This window comes from Hemitrygon akajei, chromosome 10 (assembly GCF_048418815.1).
Source record: "Hemitrygon akajei chromosome 10, sHemAka1.3, whole genome shotgun sequence".
Lineage (NCBI taxonomy): Eukaryota > Metazoa > Chordata > Chondrichthyes > Myliobatiformes > Dasyatidae > Hemitrygon > Hemitrygon akajei.
The window spans coordinates 114,796,985-114,824,542 of NC_133133.1; the positions used below are offsets into that span (position 1 = coordinate 114,796,985).

General features: G+C 44.0%; 1 long non-coding RNA gene across 3 annotated transcripts; it reads right to left on the reverse strand.

Annotated features, from left to right (window-relative positions):
• Positions 1 to 516: 516 nt before the first annotated feature.
• Positions 517 to 27,366, reverse strand: LOC140734597 (uncharacterized). 3 transcript variants are annotated; one of them, XR_012100572.1, is made up of 4 exons: positions 26,305 to 27,366; positions 23,163 to 26,179; positions 15,173 to 15,281; positions 517 to 773 (listed from the first exon to the last, which is right to left on the reverse strand). It is a non-coding gene; the product is annotated as an uncharacterized lncRNA (long non-coding RNA). The 3 variants fall into 3 exon arrangements; XR_012100573.1 differs by lacking the exon at positions 15,173 to 15,281; XR_012100571.1 differs by lacking the exons at positions 517 to 773; positions 15,173 to 15,281 and adding an exon at positions 20,607 to 21,261.
• Between the last annotated feature and the right edge of the window lie 192 nt (positions 27,367 to 27,558).

Sequence of the window (27,558 nt, forward strand, 5' to 3'; positions counted from 1 at the left end):
TCTGCAGAATCTCTTGTGTCTCCTTGTTTAGACTCCTCCACCTGGGAAAAGGACTGTGACTATGTCTAGGTCACAGCAACACCTGAAGGAGCAGGGGAAACCGGTCTCTACCCTTGATACAGGAAAAGAAGACATTCATCTCTTTGACCCTATCCTGCTTTGATTGAGCTCGCCACTGCACAGTAACTACCTGTACTTGGTGCTGGTGTCTCTTAACAGGATAGGCCAACAAATCTGATTTTTGACCTGAGCTTTTGAAATGAGCTCCAGTTTAAGGTGGGTTCCACACTTCTACCATGACTATTTCATAGGAGTTCTATTATCCTACAAGCTGGATCACAATAATCACTTCCCTCGGAGTGATTCGTGGAACAAAGTCAACTTGGATTTAAGAAAGGGGAGCTGTGTTTGACCAACCTGTAGTTTTGTAGATCTGGAGGAGAAAAGAGAGAACTAGTGAATGCAGGTATATTTCAGAGACTTTTAATAAAGTCCCACTTAGAGGCATAGAGGAGACTGTTGGAAGATCAGATTTGTGCTGATGATCAACCATCCTCTTCCATTAACTCAACTTTAATTCCATTAGAGTTACGTAGCTTAGAAACAGGCCGTTCAGCCCAACTCAGTTTCAAACTCTACAACTCGTTCTCTGTATAAATTATTTATTATCTTTTATTTATTATTGGCACATCTTGTCCTCTTGTCATTGGTTGTCAGTCTTTTTTGTGTGTAGCTTTTCCGTAAACTGTGTTTCTTCATTTTCCTGTGAATGCCTGCAAGAAAATAAATTTCCAGGTAGTATGTGGTGACATACAGCGTACATATTTTAATAACAAATTTACTTTGAGCTCACCTATGCTGACTAATATACCTTCCCAAGTTTGACCCAATTCTCTGCATTTGACCCATATCGCTCTAAACTTTTCCTATCATTGTAACTGTCCAAATTCCTTTTAAATGTTGTAATTATATCTTCTTCCACTACTTCCTGTGGCACCTTGTTCTGTATATCCAACACTTCAGCTGAAAAGAATGCAGGAGAGATTTGTGGGAGAGGTTGGGCAGGTTAGAACTGTGTTCCCTGGATCGTAGGTGACTGAGAGCTGATCTTACAGAGGTGTATAAAATCATGAGTGGTGTCGGCAAGATGAATCCACTCAGTCTTTTTCCTGGGGTGGGCAATCAAGAACTAGAGGGAATAGGTTTAATGTGAGAGGAGAGAGATTTAATAGGAACCTGACGGGAAACATTTTAAACAGAGGGTGTAGATGTAATGAACACGCTGCCAGAGCAAGTGGCTGAGGCAAGTACAATAACAACACTTGGACAGGAAATGTTTGGAGGAATAAATGCAGGCAAGTGGGAGTAGCATGGACAAGATGGGCTGAAGGGCCTGTTACTGTGCTGTTATTACTCTATACCCACCATCCTTTGTGTAGAAAAAGTTCCCCTTTTAAGGGGGAAGAGTTAAATCTCTGCCTTCTAAATTTAGACTCCCCTACCTAGAAGGTGGTGTCAGTGTGGAACGAGCTACCAGGACAATTGGTGGATGCAGGTTCGATTTGTATACATATCAGAAGTTTGGATAGCTACATGGATGGGAGGGGAATGGAGAGCTATAGTCCAGGTGTAGGCAGATTAATAGTTCGGCACAGACCGGGTGGGACAGAGGGCCTGTTTCTGTGCTGTAGCGTTCTATGGCTCTACCCTCTGCAAAGATCATGACCATTCACCTTGTCTGTGTCCCTCATGATTTATGAGCCTCTATTCGGTCATCTCTCAGCCTGTGGTGGCCAGTGCTATCATGTTTGCTGTTGTGTGCTGGGGCAGCAGGCTGAGGGTAGCAGACACCAACAGAATCAACAAACTCATTCGTAAGGCCAGTGATGTTGTGGGGGTGGAACTGGACTCTCTGACGGTGGTGTCTGAAAAGAGGATGCTGTCCAAGTTGCATGCCATCTTGGACAATATCTCCCATCCACTCCATAATGTACTGGTTAGGCACAGGAGTACATTCAGCCAGAGACTCGTTCCACCGGGATGCAACACTGAGCGTCATAGGAAGTCATTCCTGTCTGTGGCCATCAAACTTTACAACTCCTCCCTTGGAGTGTCAGCCACCCTGAGCCAATAGGCTGGTCCTGGGCTTATTTCCACTTGAAATAATTTACTTATTATTATTTAATTATTTATGGTTTTATATTGCTATATTTCTACACTATTCTTGATTGGTGCGACTGTAACGAAACCCAGTTTCCCTCGGGATCAATAAAGTACGTCTGTCTGTCTGTTCCACACTCTAGGGAAAATAGTCCCAGCCTCTCCATTTCATCTAAGCCTTAAGTCTGGACCCTGTAATTCATCCCTGGCATGGGTCCATAGCAGGAGAATTTGGAGGGAGTTGTTGGGAATATGTTAGAGGAAACAAGTTATAGGTTAGGGGTGGTGCCGTAGCATAGCGGTTATCTTAATGCTATTACAGTGGGTTCGATTCCCTCCATTGTCTGTAAGGAGTCTGTACGTTCTCCCCGTGGTCACATGGGTGTAATTAGGTTCATTGGGCCGGAAAGGACTGTTACTGTGCTGTATCTCTAAGTAAATAAAAATCAAAGTAAACAAATGGGGGAATGGGAATTATTGGGACATTCTAAGAGCCAGCTTTGGGTTGACAGGCTGAACAGCTTTCAAACTTGTAAGAAAACGTGAAGTAGAACACAGAAGAGTGCAGCGCAGGAAGAGGCCCTTTGGTCCACAATGCTTTGCTAAACCAGCTAAAAAGTAAATCAAAACCCCCCCCCAAAATAATCCCTCCTACCTACACAATGTCCATATCCCTCCATCTTCCTTACATCTATGTGCCCACCCAATCATCTCTTAAAAGCCTCAAATGCATTTACCTCTACCAGCATACCAGGCAGCACATTCCAGGCATCCACAACTCTCTGAGTGAAAAACTGAGATCCCCCTTGAACCTACCCCCTCTCACCTTCAATGCATGCCCCTTGGTACTAGACACCTTCACCCTGGGAAAAAGTTATTTCCTGTCCACTCTATCTACGCCTCTCATTATTTTATAAACCTCTAACAGATCTCACATCGGCCTCCAACACTGCAAAGAAAACAGTCCAGGTTTGTTCAGCCTCTTGTGATTGCAGCTGCCCTCTAAACCAGGCAGCATCCTGATAAACCTCTTCTGCACCCTCTCCAAAGCCTCGACATCCTTCCTATAGTGGGGCAACCAGAACTGTACACAATACACAACACTGGCCTAACCAGAGTTTTATAAAGCTGCAAAATACCCTCTTGACTTTTATGCTCAATGCCTTGACTAATAAAAGCAATCATTCCATAGGCCTTCTTAACCTGGGTAGTCACTTTCAAAGAGCTATGGACTTGGACCCCAGGATCCCTCTGCTCAGCAACACTGCTAAGGATCTTGCCCTTAACAGTGTACTGTCTCCTTGCGTTTGCCCTACCAAGATGCAACACCTCACATTTATCCAAGTTAAACTCCATCTGCCATTTCTCAGCCCATATCTGCAACTGATCTATATCACGCTGTATTCTTTGCCAGTCTGCTACACAATCCACAACTCCACCGATCTTGGTATCCTGCACAAATTTACTAACCCATCCATCTACATTTTCATCCAGGTCGTTTATATACATCACAAACAGCAGAGGTCCCAGCAAAGATCCCTGCGGAACTCCACTAATTACAGACGTCCAGCTCGAATCAGTCCCTTCAACCACTACCCTCTGTCTTCCATGTACAAGCCAGTTCTGACAATGTGCTGTGGACCCCATGCATCTTAATTTTCTGGATTGAGGGACTTCGTCAAATGTCTTACTAAAGTCCATGTAGACAAGATCCACACTCCTGCCTTCATCAATCTCTCTCATCATCTTGTCAAAAAACACAATCAAGTTGGTAAGTCATAACTAGCACTGCACAAAGCCATGCTGGCTCTCCCTAACTTGGCCATGGGTTTCCAAATGCCCATATACACTATCCCTAAAAATTTTCTCCAGTGATTTCCCTACAACTGACGTGAGTGTCAACGATCTACAGTTCCCAGGATTTTTCCTCCCTAAATAAAGGTACAACATTAGCCACTTGCCTGTGCCTAGAGAGGACATGAAGATACTGGTCAAGGGCCCAGCATCTCATTTCTTGCCTCTTTCAATAAGACACAGGAGCAGAATTAGGCCATTCAGCACATCGAGTCTGCTCTGCCATTCCATTGTGGCTGATCCCAGATTCCATACAACCCCATACACCTGCCTTCTCGCCATATCCTTTGATGCCCTGATCGATCAGGAAATGATCAACTTCCACCTTAAATTTATGCATGGACTTGGCCTCCACTGCAGTCTGTGGCAGAGCATTCCACAGATTTACTACCAACTGGCTAAAAAATTTCCTCCTTTCCTCTGTTCTGAAAGGTCACCCTTCAATTTTGAGATTGTGCCCTCTAGTTCTGGATACCCCCACCACAGGAAGCATCCTCTCCACATCCACCCTATCTAGTCCTTTCAACACTCGGTAGGTTTCAATGAGATCCCTCCCCGCATTCTTCTAACTTCCAGTGAGTTCAGGCCTAAAGCTGCCAAATGCTCCTCATATGTTAACCCCTTCATTCCTGGAATCATCCTTGTGAGCCTCCTCTGGACTCTCTCCAATGACAACACATCCTTTCTGCGGTATGGGGCCCAAAACTGTTGACAATTCTCCAAGTGTGACCTGACTAGGGTCTTATAAAGGCTCAGCATTATCTCCTTGCTTTTATATTCTATTCCCCTTGAAATAAATCCCAACATTGCATCTGCCTTCTTTACCACAGACTCATCCTATGAATTAACCTTCTGGGAGTCCTGAACGAGGACTCCTAAGTTCCTCTGCACCTCTGATGTTTGAACCTTCTCCCCATTTTGTTAATAGTCTGCACTATTGTTTCTTTTACCAAATGCATTATCTTGCATTTCCCAACACTGTATTCCATCTGTCACTCTTTCGCCCATTCTTCCAATTTGTCTAAGTCCTGCTGGAATCACATTGCTTCCTCAGCCCTACCTACCCCTCCACCTATCTTTGAAACATCTGAAAACTTGCCACAAAGCCATCAGTGTGAAAAGCATGGTCCCTGAGGAGCACCACTAGTCACTGGCAGCCAACCAGAAAATGCCCTTTTTATCCCCACTCACTGCCTCCTGCCTGTCAGCCATTCCTCTTTCTATGCCAGTATCTTTCCTGTAACGCCATGGGATTTTATCTTGTTAAGCAGCCTCATGTGTGGCATCTTATCAAATGCCTTCTGAAAATCCAAGTAAATGACATCACTGACTCTGCTTTGTCCAGCCTGCTCATTACTTCCTCGAAGAACTCTAATGGATTTGTCAGGCAAGATTTCCCTTTAGAGAAACCATGGTGACTTTGACTTATTTTATCATTAGTCTTCAAGTACCTCAAAACGCCATCCTTAATAATAGACTCCAACACTTTGCCAGCCACTGAGGTTAGGCTACTGACCTATAATTTACTTTCTTTTGCCTTCCTCCCTTCTTAAAGAGCGGAGTGACATTTGCAATCTTCCAGTACTCTGGAATCATGCAAGAATCAAGTGATTTTTGATAGATCATGACCAAAGCATCCTTTATCTCTTCAGCAACCTCTCTCAGGACTCTGGAATGTAGTCCATCTGGCCCAGGTGACTTATCCACCTTAAGTCTTCTGGGTTTCCCAGCACTTTCTCCTTTGTAATAGCAATGGCACTCCCTCCTGCTCCCTAACACTCACGGACCTCTGGCACTCACTCCTGCTCGTGTCTTCCACAGTGAAGGCAGATGCAAAGTACCCATTAAGTTCGTCTGCCATTTCTTTGTCCCCCATTACTACCCCACCAGCATCATTTTCCAGTGGTTCAATATCAACTCTCACCTCCCTTTCACTCTTTATATAACTGAAAAAAATTTTCGTAGTCTGCTTTATATTTTTAGCCAATTTGCCCTCATATTTCATCTTTTCCCTTGTTATAGTTTTTTAGTTGCCTTTTTGTTGGATTTTTAAAAAAACTTCCCCATCATCCAACTTCCCACTCACTTTTGCACCTTATATGCCCTTTCCTTGGCTGTTATGCAGTCTTTAACTTCCCTATCAGACACGGTTGCTTACTCCTGGCATTTGAGAATTTCTTCCTCTGTGGGAGATATCTATCCTGCGCCTTGTGAACCACTCCCAGAAATTCAGCCATCTCTGCTCTGCCGTCATCCTCACCAGTATCCTCCTCCAGTCCACCTATTGCAATACTCATAGATGTGAGTTATGCTTCTCCCTCTCAAATTGCAGTATGAGTTCAATCATATGATCACTGCCTCCAAAGGGTTCTTTTACGTTAAGCTCCCAAATAAGATTTGGGTTATTACACAACACCCAATCTAAGGTAGCTTTTCTCTGAGTAAGCTCAAGCACAAGCTGCTGTAAAAAGCCATCTCATAGGCACTTAAACTCTTTTCTTGTGATCCAATACCGCCTGATTTTCCCAATCTCCTTGCATATTGAAGTCCCCCATTACAATTGTGTCATTACTTATTACACGCCTTTTCCAGCTCCCTTTGCAATCTCAACCCCACGTCTTGTCTACTATTTGGAGGCCTCTATGATTCCCATAATGTTTTTTTCACCCTTTCAATTTCTTGATTCCACCCACAAAGATTCAACATTCTCTGACCCTATGTCACCTGTTTCTAAAGATGTAATTCAATCTCTTACCAACAGAGCCACACCACCACCTATGCCTTCCTGTCTGTCCTTTTAATACAAAGCATATCATTTGATATTAAGCTCCCAACTACAGCCTTCTTTCAGCCACAACTCAACCCACACTGTCATGCCAATAATACAGGGTAAATTCCATCAGGCCTCGGGGACTTATCTACCTTAATACTCATTAGGAGACCCAACACTTTCTCCTTCTTGATTTCTAAACACCCTAACATATTTATACACTCAGGTCCTCCATGTCACTTTCCTTAGTAAATACTGCAGCAAAGTACACATTAAGAACCTCACTCACATTCTCTGCATCCAAGCAAATGTTCCCGTCTTTATCCTTGAATGGTCCCACCCGCTCCTTAGTTATCCTCTTGCTCGATGTATGTATAGAATGATTTGGGATTCACCTTAATCCTACTTGCCAAGGACTTGTCAATGGCCCCTCCTGGCTTTCCTAATTCCCTTCTTTAGTTCTTTTCTGGTTTCTTTATTCCCTCATGTGCTCCGTTTGATCCTAACTTTGAAGCTTTACAAACTTTTTATTTTTCTTCCTGACTAAACTCATCACCTCTCTGGACATCCAAGATTCCTAATTTTTATATCCTTGTCTTTTCTTCTAACAGGAACATACCTTTCCTGTACTCTGTGCTTTGATCTTTAAACATACTCCACATGTCTGATGTTGACTTGCCAAAAAAAAGCTGTTCCAAATTAACTCTCCTCAGTTCCTGCCAAATGCTCCTGTAATTTACTCTTCTCCAATTTAAAACTCTCCCTCGAGGACCATGCCTATCCTTATCTTTACTTCACCCATCCCCCTCCCAATTTCACCTTGCCACCTTTTAAATCTACTCATCTTTTTTTCTCCAGTCCTGCTGAAGGATCTCGGCCTGAAACGTTGACTGTACTCTTTTCCATAGTTGCTGCCTGATCTGCTGAGTTCCTCCAGCATTTTGTGTGTGTTGCTCGGATTTCCAGCATCTGCAGATTTTCTCTTGTTTGTGATTGAACCTGCTAACTGGTACGTCTTTGGATTGTGTGTGGGAGGAAAGTGGAGTATCGGAAAGAAACCCATGCATTTACAGAGAGGATGTACAAACTCTTTACAAAGGTCTCTGAAATTGAACTCCAGACTCCGATGCCCTGAGCTGTAATAACATTGTGCTAACTGCTAAGCTAACATGGTAATCATGAACCAATTACCAATTCCAGTTCAGGAAATATATATCTGGAAGTATGGACTGCTTATGATTCTCCTGTCACCCATCTACAGGAGAAATTAATCTCAGCTTTCTCAATCTGTCTCCAAAGTTTACAATCCCTTCCATCCCTAGATTACTCTGTGCTCTGTACTCAGATTTGGGTGCCTGAACTTATTGCTTCTTAGCAGCATTTATGCTCTTAGTTGCCAAGTATCTTGGCCTTGGCTCTGGAATTTCTAAACCTCTGCCTTTTGTGCCCCTCCCTTATCACTGGGCAACCACCTGGTCATCTTACGCAATGCAACTGGTGTAAAAATCTTGTTAAGTGGCTTGGGAATCCTCACTCCCGTTCCAACATGTTGGTCCATGGCTTCCTTCCTTGCCAAGATGAGGCCACTCTCAGGATGAAGGAACAACAGCTCATATTCTGTCTAGGTAGTCTCCAATCTGATGGCACGAACATCAATTTCCCCTGCCCCATCCCTCTTCATCAATTCCCTACTCCGACCCCCCTTACCTATTTTCCTCATCTACCCAACACCTCCCCCAAGTGCTCCTCCTCCTTCCCTTTCTCCCCTAGTCCTCTCCTCTCCTATCAGATTCATAAGAGTCATAGTCATAGAAAACTACAGCACAGAAACAGACCCTTCAGACCATCTAGTCCATGCTGAACCAGTTAAACTGCCTAGTCACTTGGACCTGCACTAGGACCATAGCCCTCCATACCCCTACTATCCATGTACCTCCCCAGACCTTCTTTAATGTTGAAACTGAAATTCTGCCGGCAGCTCATCCTACACTCTCACCACCCTGTGAGTGAAAGTTTCCCTTCATGTTCCCTTTAAACACTTCACCATCCACCATTAACGCATGATCTCCAGGTATAGATGCACCCAACATCAGTGGAAAAAGCCTGCTTGTTTTTACCCTATCTATACCCCTCATAATTTTGTATACCTCCATCAAAATCTCCCTTCAGGCTTCTATGTTCTAGGGAATAAAGTTCTAACCTATTCAATCTTAACTTATAACTCAGGTCGTCCAGTCTCAGCAACATCCTTGTAAATTTTTTTCTGCACTTTTTCAGTCTTTTTACCTGTAAATAAGACCAAAATTGCTCACAATACTCCAAATTAGGCTTCACCAATGTTTTATACAACTTCAACATAAGATTGCAACTCCTGTACTTAATACTTTGATCTATGAAAGCCAATGTGCCTAAAGCATTTTTTCCGACCTTATCTACTTGTCATGCCACTTTTAATGCCCTTCTGTTTACTCTGTAAGACCTAACCTTCTTGGCCCTCCCAATGTGCAAAACCTCACATTTGTCTACTTTAAACTCCACCTGCCTTTTTCAGCCCATTTTTTCCAGCTAATCCAGATCCCACTGCAAGGTTTGATAATCTTCCTCAGTGTCTACTACACCCCAGTCTTGCAAATTTGCTGATCCAGTTCACCACATTATCATTCAGATTGGTGATAGAGATGACAAACGTCGGGTTCAGCCCCGATCCCTGCAGCACTCCACTAATCACAAGTCTCCAGTCAGAGTGGTAACCATCTACTGCCCACTCTGTCCTCTTCTGCAAAGCCAATGTCTAATCGAACTTACTATCTCAATTTGAATGCCAAGTGACTGAACCTTCTTGACAATGTGGGAAATTGTCAAAAGTCTTGCTAAAATCCAAGTAGACAACACCCACTGCCCTGCCTTCATCTACTTTCCTGGTAACTTCTTCAAAACACTCTATAAGATTGGTTAACATGACCTACCATGCACAAGGCCATGGTGACTTTCCCTAATCAGCCCCTGCCTATGCAAATATTCATACCAGGTCCCTTAGAATACCTTCCTCTAAAATCTGTTTAGGGTCCATGACTTCGCTGTTGCTTTTCTTCACTTTTATAGACCCTGTGTCCACCTCCCAAGGAAATATGGATGTAAAAAATCCATTTAAGATCTCCCCCATCTTCTTTGGTTCCATGTATAGGTTCCATTCTGACCTTCCAGAGGACAAATTTTGTCCCTTGCAATCCTTTTGCTCTTAACATATCTGTAGAAGCCCTTAGGATTCACCTTCACCTTGTCTGCTAGAGCAATCTCCTGCCTTCTTTTAGCCCTCCTGATTACTTTCTTAAGTGTTCCCTTACATTTCTTATACTCAGGTACTGCATTTGATCTTACCTGCCTATACCTGATATGCACCTCCTTTTTTTCTTAAATAGGTCCTCTTGAAAACCGAGATCCTCTAAACTTGTTATCCTTGCCTTTTACATACAAATTCTGTACTCTCACAATTTCACTTTTGAAAGCCTCCCACTTGCAAAGTCCACCTTTGACAGAAAACAGCCTGTCACAATCCACACTTGCCAGATCCTTTCTGATCCCATCAAAATTGGCCTTCCTCCAATGTAAAACACTCAGCCCGAAGACCAGACCTATCTTTTTCCATATTTGCTTTGAAACTAATGGCATTGTGATCACTGGATGCAAAGTGTTCCCCTACACAAACTTCTGTCACCTGCCCTGTCTCATTCCCTGATAGGAGATCAAGTATCACACACTCTCTTGTTGGGACTTCTGTATACTGATTTAGAAAATTTTCCTGAACGCAATTGACAAATTCTATCCCATCTAGACCTTTTACACTATGGGAGTCCCAGTCAAAATGGGAAAAGTTAAAATCAATTACTATTACAACCTTATGTTTCTTGCAACAGTCTGTGATCTCTCTATAAATTTGTTCCTCTAAAGCCTGCGAACTGTTGTATGGTCTACAATATAGCCCCATTAACATGGTCATACCTTTCTTATTCCACAGTTCCACCCATAAAGCCTCACTAGATGAGCTCTCCAGTCTGTCTTGACTGAGCACCACTGTGACATTCTCTCTATTATCACCAATCCTTCACCTTTAATCCCACCCACCTTGTCATGTCTAAAACGGAACCCTGCAATATTGAGCTGCCGCTCCTGCAACTAAGTCTCACTAATGGTTACAATATCATAATTCCATGCATTGATCCATGCCCTAAGCTCATCTGCCATTCCTAACATACTTCTGGCATGGAAATATATGCAACCATGTTCAACCTTGTGATCCCTGACTTTGTCTGCAGTCTTAACAACATGTCTCCACAACCTCTCCACTATCTGTTCTGGCTCTCTGGTTACCATCACCCTGCAACTCTAGTTTAAACCCCTCCCCCCCCATGCTGTATAAGCAAACCTTTCTGCTAGGATATTAGTTCCCCCCTCCAGTTATTTTCATACTGTCTCTTCTATATAAGTCCCACCTTCCCTGGAAGAGAGCCCAATGACCTAAAAATCTGAAGCCCTCCCTCCTACACCAACTCCTTAGAAACGTGTTAAAGTGTATTGTCTGCCTATTTCTGGCCTCACTTGTACATAGAACAGGTAGGGATCCTGAGATCACAACCCTGGAGATCCTGTCCTTTAACTTAGCACCTAACTCCCTGAACTACTTTGGAGAACCTCGTCCCTCTTCCCACCTATGTTATTGGTACCTACATGGACCAGGACCTCTGGCTGTTTACCCTCCCACTTAAGAAAGCTGAGAACTTGATTTCAGCTGTCCCAGATCCTGGCACCCGGGGGGTGGGGGGCAGCAGACCATCCAGAAATCTCCTTCTCATCCACAGAACCTTCTTTCTGTTCCCCTAACTAATAAACCCCTTCACCACAGCTCACCTCTTCTCCCATCTTACCTTCTGAGTCACAGAGTCCGACTCACTGTCAGAGACCCAACAACTGTGATTTTCATCTGCTGGGTCATTCCCTCTGCCCCAAACAGTATTATTCAAAGTGTGTACCCCCAACAGTATTATCCAGCCTGTTGTTGAGAGGGATGACGACAGGGTTACTCTGCACTGGCTGTTTAACCCCTTTTCCGCTCCTGAGGTATCCTATGTCCTGCACCTGGGTGTAACTACCTCTCTATATGTCCTGTCTATTGCCCCCTCCATCCGTGTTCATCCAGTTCTAGCTCCAACTCCTTATTCTGCAACCCTAGCCCTTAACCTTTCCCACCTATCACCTGTGGCAACTTTATCAGGTACGGGAGTGGAACTCGGTGTGGTCTTTTATTGCTGTAGCCCATCCGCTTCACGTTTCGACCAATTGTGCATGCAGGGATGTTATTCTGCCCACCTACCACTGTTGTAATGTGTGGTTATTTGAAATACTGTCACCTTCCTATACAAGACCTCAGTCAGATGCCACTTGGAGTACTGTGTTCAGTTCTGGTCACCTCACTACAGGAAGGATGTGGATACTATAGAGAGAGTGCAGAGGAGATTCACAAGGATGTTGCCTGGATTAGGGGGTGTATGTTATGAGAATAGGTTGAGTGAACTCGGCCTTTTCACGTTGGAGCAATGGAGGATGAGAGGTGACCTGACAGAGGTGTACAAGATGATGAGAGGCATTGATCGTGTGGATAGTCAGAGGCTTTTTCCCAGGGCTGAAATGGCTAACATGAGGGGGCGTAGTTTTAAGGTGCTTGGAAATAGGTAATGAGGGGATGTCAGGGGTAAGTTTTTCACACAGAGAGTGGTGGGTGCGTGGAATGCACTGCCAGCGAAGGTGGTAGAGAAATAGGGTCTTCTAAGAACCTCTTAGATAGGTACATGGAACTTAGAAAAAGAGGGCTATGTGCTAGGGAAATTCTAGGCAGTCTCTAGAGTAGGTTACATGGTCAGCACAACATTATGGGCCAAAGGGCCTGAAATGTTCTGTAGATTTCTATGTTATGTTCCTGTCAGCTTGAACCACACTGGGGCCTCTCTCATTAACAAGGCATTTTCACACACAAAACTGGAGCTCACATTTATTTTTCACATAATTCTTTGTAAACTCTGGGGACTGTTGTGCATGAAAATCCCGGGAGATCAGCAGTTTCTGAGATATTCAAACCACCCTGTCTGGCACCAACAATCATTCCACAGTCACAGTCACTTAGATCACATTTCTTCCCCATTCTGATGTTTGGTCTGAACAACAACTGAACCTCTTGACCATGTCTGCATGCTTTTAAGCATTGAAATGCTGCCACATGATTGGCTGATTAGATAATTGTTATTTATTTAGAGATACAGTGGGGATCAGGCCCTTTCAGCCCAATGAACTACACCACACAGCAACCTACCGATTTAACCCCAGCCTAATCACAGGAATATTCACAGTAACCAACTAACCTACTAACTGTTATACCTTTAGAATGTGGGAGAAAACTGGAGCACCCAGTGGAAGACTGCACGGTCATGGGGAGAAGGTAGAAACTCCATACAGAATTGAACTCCCAACTCTGATGCCCCAAGTTGTAACACTGTCGTGCTAACTCTGGCACCCCAAACAGGCATACCTATAAAAGTGGCCACTGAGTGTCTGTTATCAATATTCAGGCTGTCCTATTAGAGAAAACTTTCCAAAAGTATTGAACAATTGAGGCTGCACAGTAGCCAGGCAGTTACCGTAACACTATTAGTGCCAGCAATGCAAGGTTGAGTTCCCACCCCAGTTTGTAAGGAGTTTGTAAGTTCTCCCCATGACTGTGTGGATTGCCTCTGGGTGCTCCAGTTTCTTCCCACATTCATCGGATTCTGAAAGAGGTAGCTGAAGAGATCTGGGAGGCATTAGTAATGATCTTTCAAGAATCACTAAATCTGGAGTGGTTCCAGATGACCAGAAAATTGCAAATGCCATTCCACTCTTTAAGAAGTAAAGGAGGCAAAAGAAAGGAAATTATAAGCCAGTTAGCCTGACTTCGGTGGCTGGGAAGATATTGGAGTCCAATATTAAGGGTGAGGTTTTGAGGTACTTGGAAGCACATGATAAAACAGGCCAAAGTTAGCTTGGTTTCCTAAAGGGGAAATCATGCCTGTCAAATCAGTTGGAATTCTTTGAGGAAGTAACAAGCAGGATAGACAAAGGAGTCAGTAGATGCTGTGTACTTGATTTTCAGAAGGCTTTTGACAGGATGCCACACGTGAGGCTTCTTAGCAAGATAAAAGCCATGGTGTTACAGGAAAGGTACTAGCATTGATAGAGCAGTGGCTGATCGGCAGGAGACAAAGAGTGGGAATAAAGGGAGCCTATTCTGGCTGGCTGCCGGTGACTAGTGATGTTCTGCAGTGGCTGGTATTGGGAACATTTCTTTCCACGTTATATGTTAACGATTTAGATGATGGAGTTGATGGCTTTGTGACCAGGTTTGCAGATGATAGGTGGAGGGGCAGGTAGTGTTGAGGAAGCAGGACGTCTGCAGAAGGACTTAGATGGATTGGGAGAATGGGCAAAGAAGTGGCAAATGGAATATAGTGTTGGGAAGTGTATGGTCATACATATTGGTAGCAGTAATAAAGGCATAGACTATTTTCTAAATGGGGAGGAAGTTCAAAAACCGGAGGTGTAAAGGGATTTAGGACACCTTGTGCAGGATTCTGCAAAGCTTAACTTGCAGGTTGAGTCGGTGGTAATGAAGGCAAATGCAACCTTAGCATTCATTTTGAGTGGACTGGAATAGAACAGCAAGGATATAATCTGAGCTTTTATAAGGCATTGGTAAAATCGCACTTGGAATATTGTGAGCAGTTTTGGGCACCTTATCTAACAAGCAGGATAGACACAGGAGTCACTGGATGCTGTGTACTTGGATCCTGAGGATATTCATGAGAATGATTCCAGGAATGAAAGGGTTAATGTATGAGAAGAGTTTGATGGCTCTGAGCCTTTACTCGCTGGTGTTTAGAAGAGCGAGGGGGGACCTCATTGAAACCTATCAAACATTGAAAGGTCTAGATAGAATGGATACTGGGTACTCTTGAAGCAGAGGTTGATAGGTTCTTGATTGGCCAGGGTGTCAAAGGTTATGGGGATAAGGCAGGAGAATGGGGCTGAGAGGGGTAATAAACCAGTAATGATGGAATGGCAGAGCAGACTCAATGGGCTGAATGGTCTTGCTCTGCTCCTATGTTTCATGGTCTTATTCTGAAGATATATGTGTTAATTGGTCACAAGGGTGTGATTGGGTGATGCAGGATTGTTGGTTACCGTGCTGTATCTCAAAATAAAAAATAAAAATCTCTATTTCTCCTTCCTTCCCTCTCTCGTGCCCACTGAAGTTGTACTTACAGACACAGGAGGAGAGGTCCCAATTCCCTGAGCCTTGCTCACCTTCTTAACTTGATCTGACCTTCTTGGTATTCCAAAGACAAGGAAAACGAGTAACACTACTATGATCTAGACACAAAGTGCTAGGAAAGCTCAGCTGGTCAGGCAGCATCTATGGAGGGAAATGGACAGTCAATATTTCAGACCAAGACCCTTCATCAGGGCTGGAAAGGAAGAGAGGAGACGGCCAGTAGAAAGAGGTGTGAGGAAGGGATGGAACAAGAGCTGGCAGGTGAGAGGTAGCTCCTGCTGAGAGGGAGTGATGTAAGAAGCTGGGAGGTGATAGATAGAAGTAACCAAGGGCAAAAGGAGATAGAATCGATAGGAGAGGAGAGTGAACCATGGAAGGAGGTGGGCAAGGGAATGGGTGGGAGGTGTGTAGATACTGGGCAGGTGGAGAAGGCAGAGGAGGGGAAAAAGATCACAACCCCAAGGCTCGTGTGCGCTTGAGTAACCCTCTGTTTTGACCTGTCACTCCTGTTGTAACAATAGTCCTTGTGAGAAGGACAGTGAAGCGAGGCAGCTCGGCCCAGTTCACTCCCAACTGTGTTGGAAGGTGCAACTCTGAGCTGACAAGTCAGAAATTCCGTAAATATTTTGGATTACTGAGTGGATTTGTGAGTCAGCTGATTGGAACCCCCAGGTATACCAGTAATGGGTTCGTTCTGTTCTGCTGAATTTTTTCACCAAATATGTTGAAGGAATGGTACAAGATCAGAATTGTCTGTTCCAGGTCCCAGTGTGTGAAGGCAATTCCATGTAGAGGAATATTTTGTATCAATTCATGCAAGCAATTCCTGAACTCAAAGTTGCTGTCTTGCGAATAATAAACAAAAGAGGTTCTGCAGATGCTGGAAATCTGAAGCAACACATACAAAATGCTGGAGCAACTCAGGAGGTCAGGCAGCATCTGTACAAATGAAGAAACTGTCGCCGTTTTGGGCTGAAACCTTTCATCAGGACTGGAAAAGAAGGGGGAAGAATCCAGAATAAGAAAGTGTTGGAAGGGGTTGGAGTACAAGCTCAAAGATTATAGGTGAAGCCAGGTAGGATGAAGGAAGAAGGTGGGACGCGATAGGTGGAAAAGGCAAAGCGCCGAAGGAGGAATCTGATAGGACAGGAGAGTGGACCATGGGAGAAAGGGAAGGAGGAGGGGCACCAGGGTGAGGTGAAAGGCTGGTGAGGAGAGGCAAGAGGCCAGAGTGGGGAATAGAAGAAGAGGGAAGGGGGAGGGGAAAGAAAAAAATACCAGAAGGAGAAATCGATGTTCATGCCATCAGGTTGGAGGTTATCCAGATGGAATATGAGATATTGCTCCTCCACCCTGAGAGTGGCCTCATCATCGCAGAAGAGGGGACCATGGGCCGACATGTCGGAACGGGAATGGGGATAGGGATTAAAATGGTTGGCCACCAGGAGATCCTGCTTTTGTGGATGAGCAGAGATGCCTGATAAAGTGGTCTCCCAATTTCGTCGGGTCTCACCAATGTAGAGGGGACTGCGTCAGGAGCACCAGATACAATAGACAACCCTAACAGATTTGCAGGCGAGGTGCTGCCTCACTTGGAAGGTCTGTCTGACGGCCCGGATGGAGGTGAGGGAGGTGGTGAATGGGCAGGTGTAGCATTTCTTCTGCTTGCAGGGATAAGCGGCAGATGGGAGACAAGTGGAGAGTGATGAATCACGGAGGGAGCAATCCCTATGGAAAGTGGAGAGTTGGGGGGGAGGTAAAGATATTTTTGGTGGTTCGATCCTGTTGAAGATGACTGAGTTGCAGAGAATGATATGCTGGATGTGGAGGTTCACGAGGTGGTAGGTGAGGGTGAGTGGAAACCTATCCTTGTTAACTAAGAGGGAAGATGGGTGAGGGTGGATGTCCAGGAAATGAAGGAGATGTGGGTGAGGACAACGTCAGTAGCGGGCATTATTATTCATTTCCATAGGTGCTGCCTGACCTGCTGACTTCCTCCAACATTTTGTCTGTGTTTCTCTCTAGTAATTTTTCTGAGAGAGATTATCCCCTGAAACTGAACAGTCAGGATTAAGGATCATTCATTTATGACTTGAGCTGGAAACATTTTTGCTGAGAGTTAGAGATAAAATTTATTTGTCACATATACATTGAAACATACAGTGAAATGCATCATTTATATCAAATCACATCAACAAGGATTGTGCTGGGCAGCCAGCAAGTGTCACCACACTTCCAGTGGCAGCCCGCAACTCACTAATCCATACGTCTTTGGAATGTGGAAGGAATCTGGGACACCCAGAGGAAACCCACACAGTTGTGGGGAGAAGGTACAAACTCCTTTGAGACAGCAGCGGGAATTGAACTGAGGCCACTGCCACTAGCCACCATGATAGCATACTGTCACTCTTAGAATATTCAATCTGAGATTCGTTTTTGGAGTGGGGTGTCTTGAGGATGGAGTGGGAAGAAACAGATCCACTCTTATCAAAATAGTGAGATAGTGAGGTTTGTAAGGCCATGGGTTCAAAAGTGCAGTGTTCAAAGTAAATTTATTATCACTGTAATATATGTCACCATACACAAACCTGAGATTCATTTTCTTGTGGGCATACTCAATAAATTCATACCAGGCTGCCAGTCAATAAACTCACCGCCACACATCTATGGAAGTTTGTCAAAGTTTTAGATGTCATGCAAACTCCTAAGGAGAGCTGCTGCCGTACTTTCTTCATAATTGTACTTGTGGAGTAATGTAATTGGGAGAAATGTACATAATTCACCACCACTGACATTGAGTAGGGGTTACACTTCAAGAGGCTGGTCTGACATGATGATGTAATTATGTAAGGATTTTTAGGTTATGGAATTCAATAAAATGTGTTCTGGGTTTCATTAAACATAAAATGCTTCACTTCGTTTTTTTGCAAAGACCTACATTGGTGACCTCAATGCTTAGGATGATTCCAGAGTATTTGAACAATTTGGCCAACCCTGTTGCTTTGAAACTGCCAACATTTTGGGAGCAAAATGTCCCTGCTTGGTTTGTACAAGTCAAGGCCCAGTTCACTCTGCGAGAAATCACTGCCAGCGACACCAAATTGTACTACTCGGTAGCGTCGCTCAGCAACTCCATGTCTGTGAGAGTGGTGAGTCTGCTTGCTGAAAACTCACCTTTTACAGGCTTTTGGACTTCCAGAGTGAGCGCGTCAAGCAGTTACTCTCCTTGCTTGGCCTCGCGATACTAGGCCTTCAGAGTTAATGGACCACATGCTGCCTCTCCTGAGTAATCAGCATCCTTGTTTTATTTTTAAAGAACTCTCCATGCAGCAAATGCCTGATCCAGTTTGTGTAGCCCTCACTAATGTACCTGTGAAGGGCTATAGGTAGCTTGCTGAAATGGCTGATAGTCTACACTCAGCTAGGCAGCGGTGCATCATTCCTCCTATTTTCTCTACCTCAATGAGCCCGCACAGCAATGCCCTCAACCTTCGGATGCTCCTGGCTGTGAAACAGACGATGCCAAGTCTGTGTTTTTACCATGGTTGCTTTGGTACGAACTCTAGGAAGTGCCAGCACATCGGGACATCAGAGGTGTTTGCACACTGTGGGTTCCAGCTGCCAGGGTCATCTACTGTTCATATTGGACACCCTTTCAGAATGACACTTCCAGTGAGTGTACTGCCAGTGTTGCCTATTGATGAGAAGGCAAAGAGCGATGAGACATCGCTGGAGGCCACCAGCAGCAGCAGGATCCAGACTTACGGGACACGATGGGTGACGCTCTGCTTCAGTGGCTGATATTACACACGGTGCAGATTTCCTGTGTGCCCAAGGGCTGTTGGTCAATCTTAAGAACTGCCAGCTTGTGGATGTCAAGGACTTTGGGTTGTAATCCTGCCCCCCCCAGTGAGTTCCCCACGACGACTCTGTCAAGCACATTCACCACCACATGAGTTTACCTGACTGCTGGGCAAATTCCCAAACCTCACTAAACCCATATGGCGACGAGCACCACATTTTAAGGGAAAACAACTTCTCCCAGAGAGTTGGGGGGGTCTGGAATGCACTGCCTCGGAAGGTAGTGGAGGCCAATTCTCTGGATGCTTTCAAGAAGGAGCTAGATAGGTATCTTATGGATAGGGGAATCAAGGGATATGGGGACAAGGCAGGAACCGGGTATTGATAGTAGATGATCAGCCATGATCTCAAAATGGCGGTGCAGGCTCGAAGGGCCGAATGGTCTACTTCTACACCTATTGTCTATTCCCACAACTGGCCTGCCAGTCCATGCCCATGTGTGTAGACTAAACCCAGAAAAGCTGGCAACTGTGAAGGGAGACTTTGACAACATGGAAAGACTTGGCAATGTCTGCAGGTCGAATAGCCCCGGTCTCTGAGTCTGATGGTGGTTGCCGCCCATGTAGTGATTACCGACACTTAATGAGGCCACCACCCCGATCGTTACCCAGTCTCACACATCCAGGACTATTCACACGTTTAGCTGGAAAGTTAATTTTTTTCCAAAGTTGATCTAGTTAGGGGTGTTCATCAGCACCTGTGTTGCTCGGCTTGGCACCCCATCTGGGCTGTGCTGGCCCATTACCTCGGCGTTGGGCTACATCACACCATGGTGTACCATCTGCAGTTCCAATGGCCTGCACAAGCAGTTTCACCACTCCTTAAAGGCTTCCCTGACTGATGAGTGTTGGCATGATTGTCTCCCGTGGGTCCTGCTGGGGCTCAGAGCTACCCCAATAGAGGACCTGCGGTCATCCGTGGCTGAGTTGGAGATGGACAGCAGTTTTGAGTGTCAGATGATTTCATTCCTGACGCCAAGACTGCCTGGTGGGCCTCTCAACAGCATTCCACCCTCCTCAATAACTTCAATTCCTTTGCACCTATTCCTACCTCCTATCATGGCGTACAGCACCCTTGGGTTCCTGTTGACCTATATTCCACCTTGTTTTCGTCCACCATGATGCTCACCAACATCCCCTTAAGGACTCCTTACGATGGTCTTTTCTGCATCTTGGAATGGGGAGAAATGACTTTTATCACAGGTAAGAGGGGTAAACCTGAATGTATTTTGGTACTCGCCTTAAACCAAGATTTGGATTATTCCACTGCCATGCCCCTGGGAGTCACAACATGCCCATGTCAACACACTTCTGGACGAGCCAGAGGTACCTGCTGTTCCTCCACCCATGGAACACTGGACCTGAGCTGAGCAGCTCATCCGAGCTTTGGCCAGGGTCACAATGCTGGTTTTAGTGAATTCTGGGGGGGGGGGGCGGGGGCTGCGTTGAGTAATGAAGTGGAGAGAAATGTACATAATTCACAACTACCGACATTGGGATCAGGTTTAACGTTAAGAGGCTGGTCTGACGTGATGATGTTATCGCATAAAGATTTTTAGCACGCTTCTGGTATTTAGGTTCTGGAGTTCAATAAAATGTGTTACAGTTTCATCATATATAAAACCCCTCAGCACTTTATTTGCAAAAGCCTACATATTTACTTGCTGGGCCCAGGTCAGGTCCTCTGAAATAATAACACAGAGGAATTTAACTTGCTGACCCTCTCCACCTCTGATCCCCCAATGAGGACTGGCTCATGGGCCTCTGGTTTCCTTCTCCTGAAGTCAATAATCAGCTCCTTGGTTTTGCTGACATGGAGTAGGAGGTAATATCACTGACATACGTCCTGAAATTTGTTGTTTTGCAGTAGCAGTACACTGCAATACGTAATAATAAAACAACTTTAAATTATGATAAGTATATACGGTAGAAAAAATTATAATAAATAATAGTGCATAAAGAGATGAAAAAATAGTGAGGTAGTGTTCATGGGTTGTCCATTCAGAAACTTGATGGCGGAGGGGAGGAGGCTGTTTCTGAAATGTTGAGTGTGTGTCGTCAGGCCTCTGTACCTCCTCCTTGATGGTAGCAATGAGAAGAGGGCATGTCCTGGGTGATGGGGGTCCTCTGAGGTGTCCTTGGTGCTGGGGAAGTTACAACTTCCTTCAACGGTAAAACAGTTGACGTTACTAGCTGAGACCCTTCATTATGAAGCTGAATATTCTGTTGTGTTGGAAAAGTGACAGCTGTCTTCCCTCTTGCTGAGGAATTTTAAAGGAAATACAATGCATTCCACTGTATGTTTCATGAATATGTGACAAATAAAGCTAATCTTCATGAAAAATTTCTCTTTCATCTTTTCATAAAATGAATGCTTGGCTTGCATTTGTCTCTCGACATTGCAGATTCAAAGATAAGAAAAAAGTATTAAATTAGATTTCTAATTTTAAATATTAACACAGTATTCTGGAGTAAAATTAACATCACTATACCAAATATCTAGTTTTGGAAATATGTATCTTTACTTAAATGTAGGAAATCAGATACTAGCACAGAGCATGGCTGTCCTCTTCCTCCTCTCTCTAAAGAGTTACAGAGTCATAGAAAAGTACAGCACAGAAACAGGCCCTTTGACCCATCTAGTCCGTGCTAAACCATTTAAACTGCCTACTCCCATCAACCTGCACCCGGACCTCCACATCCCTACCATCCACGTACCTATCCAAACTTCTATTAAATGTTGAAATCGAACTTGCATGCACTACTTGCACTGGCAGCTTGTTCCACACTCACAGCTCTCTGAGAGAAGTTTCCATTCATGTTCCCCTTAAATATTTCACCTTTCACCCTTAACCCACGACCTCCAGTTGTCACACCACCCAACCTCAGTGGAAAAAGCCTACTTGCATTTACCCTATCTATATCTCTCATAATTTTGTACACTTCTATCAAATCTCCCCTCAATCTTCTATGTTCCAAGGAATAAAATCCTAATCTATTCACTCTTTCCTTATAACTCAGGTCCTCCAGACCTGGCAACATCCTTGTAAATTTTCTCTGCACTTTTTCAATCTTATTTACATCTTTCCTGAGTGGAGGTGACCAAAACTGCGGAACCCCACTAACACAGGCTCCAGTCAGAAGCAACCATCTACTACCATTCTTCATGGCTTCTCCCACAAAGCCAATGTCTAATCCAATTTACTACGTCTTCTTGAATGCCAAGCAACTGAACCTTTCTGTTCAACTTCCCAAGTGGGTCCTTGTCTTAGACCTTGCTATCGTCCATATGGACAATATCCACTCCCTTGTCATCAACTTTCCTGGTAACTTTCTCAAGAAACTCTATAAAATTTGTTAGACATGATCTACCATGCACAAAGCCATGCTGACTATCCCTAATCAGTCCCTGTCTATCCAAATACTCATATATCCGGTCCCTCAGAATACCTTCCAATAACTTTCCCACTACTGATGTTAGGCATACTGGCCTGTAAGTTCCTGGTTTATTTTTAGCACCTTTCTAAACAGTGGAACAACTTTAGGTATCCTCCGATCTTATAGTACCTCACCTGTCACCAAGGATTATTTAAATATCTCTACTAGGGCTCCTGTAATTTCTGCACTTGTCTCCCACAGGGTCCGAGGGAACACCTTGTCAGACCCTGGGGATTTATCCACCCTGATTTACCTCAAGATAGTAAACACCTCCTCCTCTGTAATCTGTACAGGGTCCATGACCTTGCTGCTGCTTTGCCTCACTTCTATAGACCCTGTGTCCATCTCCCGAGTGAATACAGATGCAGGAATTCCATTTAAAATCTCCCAAATCTCTTTTGGCTTCATGCATGGATTACCATTCTGATCTTCCAGAAGACCTTGCAATCCTTTTGCTCTTAACAGATCTGTAGAATCCCTTAGGATTCTTCTGGACCTTGTCTACTAGGGCAACCTCATGCCTTCTGATAGCCCTCCTGATTTCTTTCTTAAGTGTTCTCTTGCATTTCTTATACTCCATAAGCAACTCATGTGTTCCTACCTGCCTATACCTCCTTTTTTTCTTAACCAGGGCCTCAAAACGTCTTGAAAACCAGGGTTCGCTAATTCCGGTATCTTTCTCTTGTATTACATATAAACTTTGTAATCTCCAAATTTCACTTACCAAGTACATCTTTGCCAGAAAACAGTCTGTCTCAGTCCACACTTGCCAGATCCTTTCTGATACCATCAAAATTGGCCTTCCTCCAGTTTAGAATCTCAAATTCAGAAGAGGCTGTGAGACTGCCCAAGTTCCCAAGACTATTGAAATGAGGTTCAATTCATCTAACACCTCTTGCATCCTCTTCACAATGTCCTGATGGCATGGCATTATAGCAGGACCACATGGGTTTCTTCCGGGTGCTCTGGTTTCCTCCCACATTCCAAAAGACTTATTGGTTAGAAGTTTAGTTGGTGTCATGGGTGTAATTGGGCAGTGCGGGCTCATTAAAAGTTCAAAATTAAAAGTAAATTATCAAAGTACATATACTACCCTGAGATTAATTTTCTTACAGGCATTCACAGTCGAACAAAGAAATATATTAGAATCAATGAAAAACTCCACATAAAGACTGACAAACAACCAATGTGCAAAAGTATACAAATTTTCAAATGCAAAAACAATACAAAAACAAAGAACCAAATAAATAAGTAATATTGTAGAGTCCTTAGAAGTGAGCCCATAGATTGTGGAATCAGTTCAGTGTTGAAGCAAGTGAAATTTCTACACCAGCTGAGGTGTCTGATGGTTGAAGGGCTGATTAATCTGGGTTCACTTCTACCGCTGTTTGCAAGGAGATTATACATTCTAACCTCTGACCACACGTATTTCCTTCCACTTTCTGAAGAGGTTAATTGGTCACATGGGTGTAACTGGGTGACATGGGCTCGTTGAGTCGGAAGGGCCTGTTTACATGCCATATCTCTGAATAAATAAAATGCTTTGAAGCCAGCAACATACTTTAGAAGTGGATTCAACTCTCATTAGGAAATTAGTCCTCTTGAATGTTCTCAGTATAGGTTTGGCCCTCGTTGGCATCTGATCTGCAATGGCAGCCACATGGCTGAGTGAATGACATTCTGCAGATACACCATTGCCCTCTCAAAGGGAAAGGTGATTTGAGTTTACTTGTGATGCCCAGGCATTGAGATCAGGCCAAGTGTTTGTGAGTTCCATAAGCAATCTATTTTCAGTTGTTGGATTTGATAACAAGATTAACAAGAATTAACTAGTTAATTCACAAATGAAGGAGAGGCGGAGACCATAGGCATAGGAGCAGAATTAGGCCATTCGGCCCATCGGATCTGATCCCCCATTTCATCATGGCTGACTTATTATCCATCTCGACTCCATTCTCCTACCTTCTCCCCATAACCTTTGACACCCTTACCAACCAAGAACTTATGAAACTCTGCTTTAAATGAGTGGCTTGGCTTCACAGCCATCTATGGTAATGAATTCCTCAGATTCACCACCTTCTGGCTAAAGAAATTCATCCTCATCTCTGTTCTAAAGGGACATCTTACTGTTCTGAGACTGTCCCCTCTAGTCTCAGACTCCCTTATTATTGGAAACATCCTCTCCACATCCACTCTATCTAGGCCTTTCAATATATGAGAGGCTTCAGCGACAGGAGAGTGTAGGCGCAGTAGTCAGGGTAAAAGCAAATGTCCAGTAGGGCTGACCTCTACACTGGAAAGAGCACAAATAGTATCTTGTCATCTGCCACTGCGATTTATTGACAATTTTTTCACCTCCACCATCAACTGGCCATGAAAACCACCTCACTGCTTGGTCTCTCTTTGCACTAAGCATTTACTTTTTATACATTTCTTATTGTAACATAGTAATTTTAATGTACTCTGCTGCTACTGCAAAACAACAGATTTAATGACATACATAGGTCGGCAATAATAAAACGGATCCTGATACCTCCCTCTGGTGCTTCTCCCCCTTCCCTTTCTTTCATGGTTTTCTGCCCTCACCTATCAGATTGCCCCTTCTCCAGCCCTTTGTCTCTTTCACCTATCACCTACCAACCTTGTACTTCCTCCTCCCTCCTCACAGTTTCTTACTCTGACTTCCTTTCCAGTCCTGATGAGGGGTCTCACCCCAAAACGTTGACTGTTTACTCTTTTCCATAGATGCTGCCTGGCCTGCTGAGTTCCTCCAGCATTTTGTGTGTGTTGCTCTGGATTTTCACCATCTGCAGATTTTTCGTGTTTGCAATAGTAAACCTGATACTGATTCTAACTTTTGAGTTGCTGAACCCAAGCCAGCAATGGCCACGGGCCAAAGATGTACTGGAAAACAAAATAGTTCAAAAGATTTGTCACATCTACAGTAAAACATCGAAACATACAGTGAATATGTAATTTAAAGTCAACAACCAACATGGCCCAAGGATGCGCTGTGGGCAGCTTCAAGTGTTGCCACGCTTTCAGCGCCAATCTAGCATGCCAACAACTTACTAAGCCTAACTTGAACATCTATGGGATGTGGGAGCAAACTGAAGCACCTAGAAGAGACCCATGTGGTCATGGGGAGAACATACAAACTCCTTACAGACAGCAGCGGGAATCGAACCCCCGACTGGTGATCATTGGTGGAGCAAAGTAATTGCCCTAACCGCTATGCTACCAGAACAAACAAACCCAGGGTGTAGATGTGGGGCAAAAATATTCTGAGAAGAGTTGGTGGGCAGGTGAGGGAGGTAAGTTGCAGGGTGACACAGAAATGGGGAGGGGAGAATGGAGTTGGTGTTATTGGTCTCCTTGGAACAAGATCAAACTCAAATGGCCTCCTATCTCAAAGTAATTAAGGAGGCAAATGTAAATTGCTTGGAACCAAGCGGAATCTCCTCCTGGTATAGAACAAATGAGGGAACATTTCTTCACTTTTTAATTCCCTTAAACCAGACACTAAAGTCCCATGATCATTTTAACTTCTTTCAACACCTCTTTTCTAACTTTTGTTGACATGACCAGCTGGACAAAATTTTCCTTTCCTCCCCACATTTCTTAAACTCTCTCGATGTTTAAAAAATTAAAAATGAACTTATCTATCTTGGGTCCAAAGTGGATGAACCTCCCCGTGTTGGACAGAGATTGAGGGAAGGGACTCAGCAGGCCAGGTAGCATCTATAGGGACAGAAACAGTCAATTTTATCAGAATCAGCTTTAACATCACTGGCACATATAATGAAATTTGTTCTTTTTGCAGCAACACTACATTGCAGTACATTATAATAAAAATGATAACTTACAATGTTGTTGTTGTTGAGTGCTTTTGACTTAAGGCGACTCTATGGATAGTGTAGTTGTCCATAAGGTTTTCTTGGAAAGATACAGAAGCAGATTGGCAGGCCTTTCTCCATATAGATACCGCTGCTGCCCAGGCTGGGCCTTAGCTGGATTCAAAATCAGGACCATCCCCCTTGCTGATGCCACTGCACCACTGGCTGGCCCTTAAATTGCAACAAGTGTATATAAAAAATTAAATTAAATATGTAGTGCCAAAAGAGAAGAAAAAATCCCAAGGTAGTGTTCATGGATTCATTGACCATTCAGAGATCTGATGGTGGAGGGGAAGAGGCTGTTCCTGATATGTTGAGTGTGGTCTTCAGGCTCTCGTACATCTTCCTTGATGGTAGCAGTGAGAAGTGGCCATGTCCTGGGTGATGGGGTTCTTTAATAATGGATGCCAACTTTTAGGGGCATTGTCTTTTGCCGGTGTCCTTGATATTGGGGAGGCTGGTACCGTGATGGAGCTGGCTGAGTTTACAACTTTCTGCAGCTCTTCCCTGTCCCTGCCCCTACGTAGCAGATGGTGATGCAAGCAGTTAGAATGCTTCCCATGGTACATCTGTAAAAGATTGCGAGTGTCTTTTGTGACACACTAAAACCCCTCAGACTTGGATTGAAGCATAGCCACTGGTGTGCCTTCTATATAATTGCATCAATATGTTAGCGCAGGGCAAATCCTCACAGGTGTTGACACCCAGGAACTTGAAACTGCTCACTCTTTCCACTGCTGATCCCTCAATGAGGATTGATGTGTGCCCCCTCAACTTACCCTTCTTGAAGTCCACAATTAATTTGTTGGTCTTACTAACGAGGAGTGCAAGATTCAAGGTTTAGCTGACTGTTCAGCAGAATGAGAAAGTGAGCAGGTTAACTTGCAGATCTTGACCTGAAACGTCAGCTGTTTATTCCTCTCCATAGATGCTGCTTGACCTGTTGAGTTCCTCGGGAACTTGGTGTGTTTCTTGCAGTCCTGGTCAAAGTGATAAAGGAAGCAGCTCTGAGTGGTCAAAGACCCAAGATGAATTTGCTATTCATTAAAAGTGTAAAATGTTAATTTTATTGTCGTTAGTTGGGTAAAGTGTGACAAGCATCAAACATTTTATGAATAGGATTAATGATTTTTTGCATCCATGCTTCATCTAACCCTAACCCAGTACAGTAAGAGATATAAGTTTATAAAGTTGCATTTCAGAACAAGGCTGAGATTTTATTAA